Source organism: Ruditapes philippinarum, unplaced genomic scaffold (assembly GCF_026571515.1).
Source record: "Ruditapes philippinarum isolate M1 unplaced genomic scaffold, ASM2657151v2 ctg2_1_1_1_1, whole genome shotgun sequence".
Taxonomy (NCBI): domain Eukaryota; kingdom Metazoa; phylum Mollusca; class Bivalvia; order Venerida; family Veneridae; genus Ruditapes; species Ruditapes philippinarum.
The window spans coordinates 81069-93761 of record NW_026854799.1 but is presented as its reverse complement, the minus strand read 5'-3'; the positions used below and the strand labels follow the sequence as shown (position 1 = coordinate 93761).

Below are 12693 nucleotides of genomic sequence, written 5' to 3'. Positions count from 1 at the left end.
ATTCTCTAGCATCCCAGCTAACTTTTCTTTCAGGCTTTAAGGACAAACTAGTATCCCAGCTAAGTCTTACTTCTTTCTGGCTTTAAAGACAAACTTGTTAACAGTCTCTAGTATCCCAGCAAAGTTTTCTTTCAGGCTTTAAGGACAAACTAGTATCCCAGCTAAGTTTTACTTCTTTCTGGCTTTAAAAACAAACTTGTTAACAGTCTCTAGTATCCCAGCAAAGTTTTCTTTCAGGCTTTAAGGACAAACTAATATCCCAGCTAAGTTTTCTTATTTTCTGGCTTTAAGGACAAACTTGTTAACAGTCTCTAGTATCCTAGCTAAGTTTTCTTTCTTTCTGGCTTTAAGGACAAACTTGTTAACAGTCTCCAGTATCCCTGCTAAGCCTTCTTTCTAGCTTTAAGGACAAACTTGTTAACAGTCTCTAGCATCCAACTAAGTTTTCTTTCTTTCTTGCTTTAAGGACACATTTGCTAACAGTCTCTAGTTTCTGATCTAAGTTTTCTTTCTTTCTGGCTTTAAGGACAAACTTGTTAACAGTCTCTAGCATCCAACTAAGTTTTCTTTCTTTCTTGCTTTAAGGACACATTTGCTAACAGTCTCTAGTTTCTGATCTAAGTTTTCTTTCTTTCTGGCTTTAAGGACAAACTTGTTAACAGTCTCTAGCATCCAACTAAGTTTTCTTTCTTTCTGGCTTTAAGGACACATTTGTTATCAGTCTCTAGCATCCCAGCTAAGTTTTCTTTCTTTCTGGCTTTAAGGACACACTTGTTAACAGTCTCTAGCATCCCAGCTAAGTTTTCTTTCTTTCTGGCTTTAAAGACAAACTTGTTAACAGTCTCTAGCATCCAACTAAGTTTTCTTTCTTTCTGGCTTTAAGGACACATTTGTTATCAGTCTCTAGCATCCAACTAAGTTTTCTTTCTTTCTGGCTTTTAGGACAAACTTGTTAACAGTCTCTAGCATCCCAGCTAAGTTTTCTTTCTTTCTGGCTTTAAGGACACATTTGTTAACAGTCTCTTGTTTCTGATCTAAGTTTTCTTCCTTTCTGGCTTTAAAGACAAACTTATTTACAGTCTCTAGCATCCAACTAAGTTTTCTTTCTTTCTGGCTTTAAGGACACATTTGTTAACATTCTCTTGCATCCCAGCTAAGTTTTCTTTCTTTTTGGCTATAAGGACAAACTTGTTAACATTCTCTAGCATTCCAGCTAAGTTTTCTTTCTTTCTGGCTATAAGGACAAACTTGTTAACAGTTCATTTTGCCAATTTGTTTTCTGTCAGTTTAGTGTTATACTATAAATTATCTAAAATACAGCAAGCATCTATACGATTTCTCCACATAACCAAATCTCTTCAATAACTGATAGGTAAGTGTGCTATAACTGGAATATACACCTGGTCCAGTACTAACCATGTGTTTTCCACAGGAGGAATACCAGATAGAAAGATTTGATACAGATATCATAGATGATAAGCCTGACAATATAAATGTCATGAAATATTGTTTCACTCTACAAAACATGCAATACCTAAAGCTGGAACATTAATATTGAATCTAATTTATAAAATGACAGTCTCGGCTGTCTAGCACTCTCCGGGGAGCATACAACAATTTGTTTCCTGATCTTTTCCCTCAATGCCTGCAATAAATGTTCTCCCTTAATGATGCAGGATAACATTTTTTGGGCTTATATTCATTTGGCCTTTCAGGGAGATTGTCATTATTTTTTTTTAAAGTATTCCTTACAGAGAAATAAAACATGATTTCCGGTGTTAAATTGTATTATAATATTAAAGCCTGTATTGTGATGATTTAACATTCTACCTGTTACTTTGTCAACACCATTTTGGTTTTATAGTCATATTCAATCATATCAATTATTAAAAGTATATGATTTCATGGAATATTTCTTTATCTGCAATGCATGTATTGTTACTCAAGACTTTGTTTATCCTACTTATCTATAAAAACACCAAAAGAAATAAAAACCTAAAATATAATGCAAGAAGTAGAACATGTAATAACAATAGTACTTCACTTGTATACTATTCTTTTCACACCTGTGTAGATAAATTTTTGATGGTTTTTTTTGCTATCTTATGAAATCAAGGAAGTACATTACACAATCAGTAATATAAATGACTAAGTGATAAAAGGTAAACTTGATGATATTTACAAGTACTTAACTTTAAATAACAACAAAATAGATATGGTCATTATCACCAATGCATTTGTCACCAACTTTTTTGTAATAATAAAAACAATCATGCAGTAAAACATTTCTCAAATTTTGAAAATTTTATCCATGCCAGTTCAAAGGGTCAAGGTCAAATTACATGACAATTTAAATTACATGTAAGAGCTAGCTGGATGACTAAGTTTGCTAAAATTAAAGATCACAAAGTTTCTGACAAGACTCAAACACAGGCAACAGTGCTCCTACTTGAACAAATGCCTACACATATATATTGCAAATCTGATAATTTTATATCAGAAATCACATATGTATTGCAAATGTGACAACTTTATCACAGAAAATGCACATACATTTTGCATATTTGATAAATTAAATTTATATCAGAATCACATAATGTATTGCAATCTTATTAACTTTACACAAGAAATACCACATACATATTGCAAAATTAATAACTTTATATCAGAAAACACATATTTTTATAATGTATTGCAAATTTGATAATTTCATATCAGAAATATCACATACATTTTGCAAATTTAATAACTTTATATCAGAAGTCACATATGTATTGCAAATTTGATAACTTTATATCAGAAATTGCAAATTTGATAACTTTATATCAAAATTGAAAATTTGATAACTTTATATCAGAAATCACATATGTATTGCCAATCTGATAACTTTATATCAGAAATTGTAAAATTGATCACATATGTATTGCAAATTTGATAACTTTATATCAGATGTGTGTAACATTTTCCAAATATAGAAACTGTAGGCAGACAGAAAAGAAATGATACTGTTGGGACTACAGAAAAAAACAAACTATGAAGCTTTATTATCAAGTTGTTCTTGACAAATAATCAAATCATGCAGTAGAGATGTAGATGTCTGTAATAGTTTTTGAACAACAGCCAGACCCAGAGAAAAATATTGTGTTATTAAATCTTCAAATTTTACCTATAATTGGCAGATAGTAGACATATGGCTAGTAGGGTTTGATCGACAAAGGTGTTAATTTAAAGCTGTCTAACTCTAAGACAAGATTTATTATTCACAAAATATTGAGTTCCTTTTCTCATTTATCTTACGATTTCTGTAAACTTGGATGAAAACATCAAGCAAACAAAAAAAACAGTTACCTTTTAGGCATCCTTATAATTGACTGATAAACTCTTGTTGTAATTATTATTGTCACTTCAATTTACCAAAAAACTCTGTCTGCATGTTAATTTACCAAAAAAAACCTGTATGCATGTTAATTTCATCTTTTAACCCCGGGCCTGTTAAACCACTTAAACCACAAATATTTTAAATGAATTTAAGGAATTTCACATCAAAATCTCTCAAGTTGCATTGAAAGTGCTGCTATGGTTTTGAGTTTTGGTGAGCAATTATTTTCACTAGAATTAAACATCCTGATGAAGGTTTGTGGATAACCGAAACCGGTAGATTATTAAATAACTGAACCTGCACTGGTGTTGACCTGTTGTATTTCTTAATTTCTATCTTATTTAAAATTAAACAAGTTAACACATATTAGTTACAACCCCATCAAAAAGCTTGTAAGAAATACATATTCTACAAATCAGTATTGATGTCATGTAAGATTAACCCATTCTAACATTCTTTATATATCAATAACTATTTTTCTATGACACAAATGTAAGCAAAAGCATTTTTTTCTCCAGCACAATCTTTTTAAAAAACAAAACAAGCAAGAAATAAACTGGTGAAATGTACTTACTGTAATATGACTGGTGAAAATCCAAAAAATATTTTACGTGTAATTAATCCAGTTATTTTTCTTTTATAAATAAAGCTCACAATTGAACATAAATGCCACAAATCTGGCACATGCAGTCTCTGTTTTGCTAATTTTTGTGGCAAAATAATTCTTGCCCTTTATTCAGCACACTTTTATTTAAAAACAAAATCATTTTATCGTGTAAACATTTCAAATTTCATTTACAAAACAATTCTTGTTTTTAAACTTCACAACAATGACTGTTATGACACTTTTGCTGTATTAAACAAAACTCTGCCAAATGTTGTATGTATATCAGGTACTGCTGCCCTATGTGAGACTCAGACCTGAAATTAAAGAATAAAAAAGTTAATGAAGCTTTAACTAATATTCTGAATGACCAAAGGATAATATATTACTTTTAGGTATATCCGATTATCAGTTCAGTAAATTCTGCGCTTTAGGGCTTTTTATTATATAGACGATGGTCATATTCAAATCATTACTTCATCTTCTGCAGTAAATGGAATTAGTATCACAGAGAGGCTTGAAAAAAAAACCAACAAAAAACAAACACCTGATGAAAAAGAGCAAACCATTTACTGATTTGGTCAATTTTCCAAGGAGCTAGGAACATAATTTTCAATAGACTACTGCACAACTAAACGATGATTTCCCTTGCTACAGATAATAAACATCTCTGGCACCCAATTATTGTCATTTGTTTGTGTGTGTGCGTGTTTTTTTGTTTGTTTTCGTTTTGTAAAGTATGGAAAATTGATTTTTTAGCAAAAAAAGAGTTGGTTTGAAGGAGATTATCCCTTTTTTTTTCTTAATGAGAAGTTAATATTGTATTAATAATATTGTCATGTGAAAATTCAATAATATCAGTTGGCAGCTACTGTTATTTATTTGGTTTGTTGTTTTCTTTTAACTAAATCTATTAAAAACTCACTTAACTTCTTCCTTTTTCATAATTTTCTGTAAGTCATGATCAGATTTGAGTTATTTGCCACAAAACTAAACAAATCTTCCAGTGTCTTATTTTCCCACTAGTCCAAATTAGAAATACATGTAGACCAATCAAATTCAAATTCTAACATGAAATAGACCAATCAAAAGATTCAATATAAAATCAGTTATGTTATCATTACAACCTTTTAGGAAGAAATAATTTCTAATCACGATTATTATCTTAATGCCGTTACATCAGTGAAATACTGATGAAAATGTTGTAAAACTCAAATCAAACAGACTGAACTCACATACCCTTAGTATCTGGGGAATAGACTTAAATACATGCTCAACCTTTAAAGCTTTTCTGTCCCAGTATTTATCAAAGATAAATCAGAATAATCTATACAAAGTGATTTTAGCTTCACAAGGGATTAATATAATTCTTCCAAGGTAGGTGTTTATTTTTATTTCAAACAACAGCTTCTTGTTCTATATGGCATATTAAGCAACTGGTCTTTGAATATAAGGAGTGAGTGGGATTCATTGAATTACACTGGCTGTTTCTTGTTCTATATGGCATATTAAGCAAATGGTCACCATTTTCTGTCCTTGAATATGAAGAGTGAGTGGGATTTATTAAATTGCACCTTCTAGACTTTGAGACCAGATACATGTAACTTCCATGGATTATTTTAGGCAAGAAATAATTTGTTTTGTTTGGTTTTACAGTGCTCTAACACAATCAGGCATCAAAAATTATATCAAAAATTATTTCAGAGTCACTTGTCCTGCAGGAGGAGTAGCTTCTAAATCCAAGACAACATTTTTCTACTTGTCCTGCATTGAGTTCTCTTCAATTCTACTTGTAATTAATTACTGGGCGAACAAGTGGAACTTTATAATCTCATATGACGCTGAAACAGGAATGATAATTTTGGCTAACCTCAAACTTAAAGTAACACCACGGGTCAAAACCACCTCATCTGTTGAAGCTAAGAGGTAGAATGCCTATGGATATGTAAGCATGCATAAACAAATGTATGTCCCACAACCTGCAATTGTACATAATATTGAGAAAACATAGTTTTATTTCAAGTTAAATTGGCTGCACAATTTATGTTATTAACTGAATTATTCCATGAATTGTGCCTGCTCATGTCTGAAAATCTAAAAATAAAATGCAAGGTGCAGCCCCTGTGTTCTTTCTCCAGTAAAACTGGAAAAAGACATATGCCTTTAAAATCAAGCAAAAAAAAAAATAAAAAATAGACCAAATATAGAGTAGCTATCTTCATTACTTTTCTAATTTTACCATAAAAATTAAAAAATTTGTATTAAAAATTAAAAATATTAAGAGGTTCATGGAAGTTATTGTATCTGGTACCAAGTATTTACAATTGTTAGAACACAAGATTTTTTATAGAAGAAATCAATTTTGCTACATTGAGGGGTTCCGTACCTGTATCACAAAGGATCTGTTAACAAGGATATTAAAGTCCAATCATACTTAAACATAATTATATTGTCATTAAAGTTTTAGATAATTCCTAGTTCAGTGAGACATGTTAGTTTAGCCTCTTACAAAGATAATAAAAAACTTGATGACCTAGACTACAGGGAGCTATGATAAAATTGTTATTTGAACATTTTCAATGACAGTTTTATTCTTTATTATTCTTTTTTAAATCATTTAATTGGTTTTAAAGTTTGCCAACTCTAGCTCAAACACTTTTAGAGCTACTTGAACAGAACAGAACATTTGTTTTATTTTAGAATTGTACATAGTACATTGCCATGCAAATAGATAAATAAAAAAATAAAACAATTATCATGTCACATGGTCATTATAACACAAAATCAATATGATACTTAATCAGTAAATAGAAAATTAGAAAAGTTTTCCCTGTACACTGTATGTACAAACAGAAAGATACTGAACTGTGCAAATTTTGAAAAGACTTTACACTAATGGCTCTAGTTCTTAATGCCATATTAAATAATGGTAACTGATGTTCAATTTTTTTTCTGTTGTTTGTTTTTTTCCCAGTAATATTTATCAATCTTAAAGGCACATTAAATTAAAGCCTAAGAAACAAATATTTTTCTATTTCTTTAGAAAAGGCAAACATGAGTTACATAACACTTCAATAATGGATTTAGAGCATGTTAGATGCTAAGATGTAACCTCAAGAAAGTAGCACTAAATGTGAAATTAGTTGGTCACAAAAGTAGCAAGTATCTTGACTGCCATACAAAATACTAAATCACGATAACTGTACTTATTGCCAAAAAGCAACAAATGAAAAAGATGTATCATGCAATTAGCTAATGAGTTGGTTTTTTTTGGAAACTATAAAAGTACACAAAATACAAAAATCTTTTGAAAGCATTTCTAGGGTAAAATTGACTTTTAAATCTTGAGCCGGTGTACTGATTACACCCTGAAAATGTTGCAACAGAGCAAATTGTCAAAATGAATGTTTGGGAATTTTAACAGCCACAAACCCGTTGCATTTCCTGCACAATAAAAGCTTTTTATACAAGCTCAACAGCTGCTGCTAGAGATTCTGCTAGAAGAAAAGGGGGAAACTTTTAAGAACATTTTAATTATTCACTGTATGGCATGCAATAAAATGAAAATGCCTGTAATGTATTCTCTTAGATATCTAAATATTCGCACACACATGTAACCTAACAAAGATGCTGTACTTGTCCTTAAAGCAATCTTTTTTCTCATGTGCATTAGAAATGGTGTGAGAAAATGTACAAGCAACTGTTCATGTCACATTATTAATCAGCTTATGTACTAGATGTAAATTAATCATACTTATTTCATGTGAAAATTGATTTTACCAGTTAATCTTTTATATAAACTCAAATGTGAGAGTCTGCCATAAAGTTAATCTGTTTAATCGTTTGTTGCATTTAATTTATTGATTGTATACTTTTCTTGGTTGCAAGAAGATCGGCTGGAATGGACTGCTGACTTCCCAAAAAGTTCAAGCCCCTACCAAACAAGGGCTTTGAATCCTATGTAGAAAATTGAAATTTCTTTTATATATTATAATTTTTATTTAAAAGGAATTTTAATTTCATATATAGAACAGCTATGCAGCAACTAGCTTGAGAAATTCTGTGGTGTTGCCCATGTGCACATTAGTGCCAAAGATAATGCTTACACAGGCAAACTCCTACCCTTCATTAGTAACGCTGGACAGGCAGTGAGTAAGTGTCATGTGACACACCAAGGACGAGGACGGTAGTTTGCAGTTGACAGTACCATCCATGAACAAATCAAACTAACCTTGCAACATTTTCAATTTTGCCATTTTGAACATTCTTTATGGATTCCTATTTCCTCTATTCACATAAAAAAAATAATTTTTAAATGATGCATATCAATATCACCTAATCACGTTGTTTGTTGTTTTTTTTAATTAATCAGTATTAATGTGTTTATCAAATTATCCTTGTCTATTTTTGTATAGTATATTAATTATACTTATATAATTATAATACTATTTACTATTAAGCAGCTTCTTTTTGAATTAATCATAATTATTTTTATATGTATACATCATTATTATGAACAATGACCTAAAACTGAGTATTAAGCATTCTCCTAAGTCAAAAACATAGGTATGGTAAACTATAACGGACAGCGACGCTCGACTATTCAAAAAGTAATGTCACAAGGGTGTTTCATTGAGTATAATAATGCTTACTTATATGAATACATAAAATTGTCCAAACAGGTACAAAGGCTTGTTATTAAGATGTTTTATTTATGAATGCATAAAATTGAAGCCGCCCCAACAAATGGGTGAATGCATTAGCTTGATTATTCTGTGAATAGTCAAGCTAAAAATAATACTTGTTTAACAAATAAACAATCAAAATAGATGTTAAGTAACTAATTTAAGCACTAACTAATCTTAGAGAAAACACAGGAAAATGCCCAAGATGTCATAAAATAATCCCCAGTAAATAAACAGGGATCAATTGCTGGGAGCAGCTGTATTCTACTTAGTAAAATCCTTTTGGACTTTCTGACTTGATAGTCATAGGGAATACAAACATGAGAATATAGAGAAAGACACAACCAATCAGTGATTTGTGTCAGGCTATCACCTTGGTTACAAATAAACCAACATTCTATATAGGCTAGCTGGCAAGCCTTCTTCTGTGAAACAGAAGGATTTCAGATTTAATTTGAAAGTTGAATTTATTTCCTTTTTATAATATATGTATAACTTCATTTTAATAGTTCATCAGTATTTTCTTTAAAGGGTTGTTGTTTCCTCACATCCACATAATGTTAAGATCAAGCAGATACATCTCAGGTAGCCTTGCGCTGTAAGAGCTTCCGAGTTGTAAACCATCTACCTTCTGTAATCTAAATATAGTTCACAAAATGCCCGGGTTCAAACCCGCATTGATAAACTTAACACAACACCATGGGTCGAATTTAAGCACCTCACCTGCGGAAGTTAAGAAATGCATAGACTCCAGTAATTCAAACCAATAAAGTTGCCTCATACGATCACGCAGGGGTCAACGGTGGCTGCAATTCTGATGCCTCAACACCTAAAGGCAACCCACAAGGGGAATGACTGAATCTGACAGAGAAGTTTGAGAAAACCCCTCATATTCCTTAAATTTTCATTTAAATTTTGTAAATATGCATGTATAATAAACAATTAAACCATGTGTATGATTTTATTTGAGGCGTTATGCAAATGACTGAATTTTGCTATCAATTAAGACCGACAGCTGCAAATCATTAGTTATGCACATCTCGTAAGTTTAATATGACAGCACTATATAGCTAATCATTAAATTCAAATAAGATGGTTATTGGTAAATGTCAAAGTTTTTTTTATAAATGTTATTTCATACCTTAAATTGGTTCAAGGGTCAGAACTCTAGAATGACTTGATTAATTAATTTAAAACTAATTATGAATTGTTACAGGTATGGTTGAACTGAACAATTATGAATGGACAGTTAATATATGCAATACTTAGTGCAAACGAAGATCAGCCGTTAATGTTTTGAAAATTTTCCCTAAAAGTGCTGAATGTTTAAGTCCAGATTGAAAGATGGACGAGTCCATTTAAAATATTTAGTGAGGTAAGGGTTAAACCTTTAATGTTTTGGTTGTCTTACATCATGGGCTATAACTCTGATGTGCCTTGAGCAAAATTTACACCTTATTGAACTAGACAAGATATTATCATTTGTATAAATTGTTACATAAGTTTTATTACTAGCTTTGTAATGATCAGACATCTGCTATATTTAGTAAAGGGCAGACAAAATGATCATTTTTTTCTAAATTTGACTTTAAAAAAAAAGGTGTTTCTATGGTTTCATTTTCACATTGATTCTTCTGATGATTACAATGATTTCTTATGATGATTATAATGATTTTTTATGATGATCATAATGATTTCTTATGATTATTATAATGATACTGGATTGATCAAGTTTGACTATGTTTAAAGAGTTATTAAAAACAGTAAATACGAAAAAATATCTGACAATTTATAAACAACCTTCCATTATCAATCAAATAAGCATGGTAATTGCCCAAAAAAAAAAAAACAAGAGGGCCATGATGGCCCTGAGGTCGCTCACCTGTATATAGGCCCCCCAACCCCCCCCCCCCCCCAACGTTGCAGGGCCAATTTAACCCAAGGGCTTTTATTTGCACAAACTCGGTAGACACCCATAAGAAGATGTTTCATGCTAAACATCTAAGCTCTAGCTCATTGGGCTTTATTGAAAGAAGATTTTTTTTAAGTTTTTACTATACACATATAGTTAAAAACAATGACACTCTTGGGGCCGGGCCAGTTTTGACCCCAGGGCTTTTATTTGAACAAACTTTGTAGACACTTACTAGAAGATGTTTCATGCTTAATATCTAAACTCTAGCTATTTGGGTTTTTTCAAAGAAGATATTTAAGTTTTTGCTATACACATATTAAGAAAATCAATGACCCCAGGGGCGGGGCCAATTTTGACCCCAGGTCTTTTATTTGAACAAACTTTGTAGACACTTACTAAAAGATGTTTCATGCTTAATATCTTAACTCTAGCTATTTGGGTTTTTTCAAAGAAGATTTTTTAAGTTTTTGCTATACACATATAAGGAAAATCAATGACCCCCGGGGCGGTGCCAATTTTGACCCCAGGGCTTTTATTTGAACAAACTTGGTAGACAGCCATAAGAACATGTTTGATGCTAAATATCTTAGCCATAGCTCTTTGAGTTCTTTAAAAGAAGATTTTTTAAGTTTTTACTATATGCATATAGGGAAAATCAATGATCCCCCGGGACGGGGCCAATTTTGACCCCAGGGCTTTTATTTGAACAAACTTGGTAGACACTTATTAGAACATGTTTCATGCTAAATATCTTAGCTTTAACTCTTTTTGTTCTTTAAAAGAAGATTTTTTAAGTTTTTACTATATGCATATAGGGAATATCAATGACCCCCCTGGGGCGGGGCCAATTTTGACCCCAGGGCTTTTATTTGAACAAACTTGGTAGACACCTATTAAAACATGTTTGATGCTAAATATCTTAGCCATAGCTCTTTGAGTTCTTTAAAAGAAGATTTTTTAAGTTTTTACTATATGCATATAGGGAAAATCAATGACCCCCCGGGGCGGGGCCAATTTTGACCCCAGGGCTTTTATTTGAACAAACTTGGTAGACACCCATTAGAACATGTTTCATGCTAAATATCTTAGCTGTAGCTCTTTTGGTTCTTTAAAAGAAGATTTTTTAAGTTTTTACTATATGTATATAGGGAAAATCAATGACCCCCCGGGGCGGGGCCAATTTTGACCCCAGGGCTTTTATTTGAACAAACTTGGTAGACACTCACTAGAAGATGTTTCATGCCAAATATCTAAGCTCTAGCTCTTATGGTTTTTTAAAAGAAGATATTTAAAGTTTTTTCTTTCGGTTGCCATGGCAACCAGAGTTCTGCATGGAATTAAATTCTTTGAACAATTTTTAAAGGTGACCACCAAAGGAACATTCCTGTGAAGTTTGGATGAAATTGGCTTAGTGGTTTATGAGGAGATGTCATTTAAAGTAAAAGTTTACGGACGGACGGACGGACGGACGGACGGACGACGGACGGACGCCGGACGAAAAGCGATCACAAAAGCTCACCCTGTCACTTTGTGACAGGTGAGCTAAAAAAAATCAGGTTAACAAATTGGATTCGTTTTTTCAATTCCAATTTTTAAAAAGAAAATTATTACAAAAATAGAACTAAAAATTTTTTTGAGGCATGAATACTTGGAAAAAAACAATGATCATCTTAGCATAATTTTAAATTTTGTTTTGTTTTTTAATTGAAATTATTTAAATTTATCAAGTTATAAAATGTATGATAATAAATCACTGTACACATCTTCTAACCACACAATTAGATAGGTAGTTTGTAAATGTATAGAGACAACCCATCCTTTAATGTCACCAAACACTTTCTGTACTTTTTTCTTATCTTTTGATATTAACTTAATGCAAAGTTACACACAAACCTTTCCATTTTGTGGTTCTTTATCAGAAAACGTAAAATATTTTCATGTGTAATCGCAGCACCACACCTTTTGAACAGTGCACATTTCAAAATCTTAAATAAAATCATTATAACAGTACAATGTTGCCTTATAAATTATTCATACTAAAAAAATTTATTTCTTCAAAATCTACGCAGCAGATGAAATTCAAGACGCGTGTGTCGAAATAAAACGAAAA

At 31.5% G+C, this 12693-nt stretch overlaps 1 protein-coding gene across 6 annotated transcripts in view; it reads right to left on the bottom strand.

The window, feature by feature from the left end:
- LOC132741093 (epidermal growth factor receptor-like) overlaps positions 1-12693 on the bottom strand; it is a 212424-nt gene that overhangs the window by 123706 nt on the left and 76025 nt on the right. For all 6 annotated transcript variants that reach the window (XM_060729179.1, XM_060729187.1, XM_060729182.1 and 3 more), the window contains one exon: positions 3954-4300. The gene's annotated coding sequence lies outside the window, so the exon portion shown is untranslated. The remainder of the gene's footprint in view (positions 1-3953; positions 4301-12693) is intronic.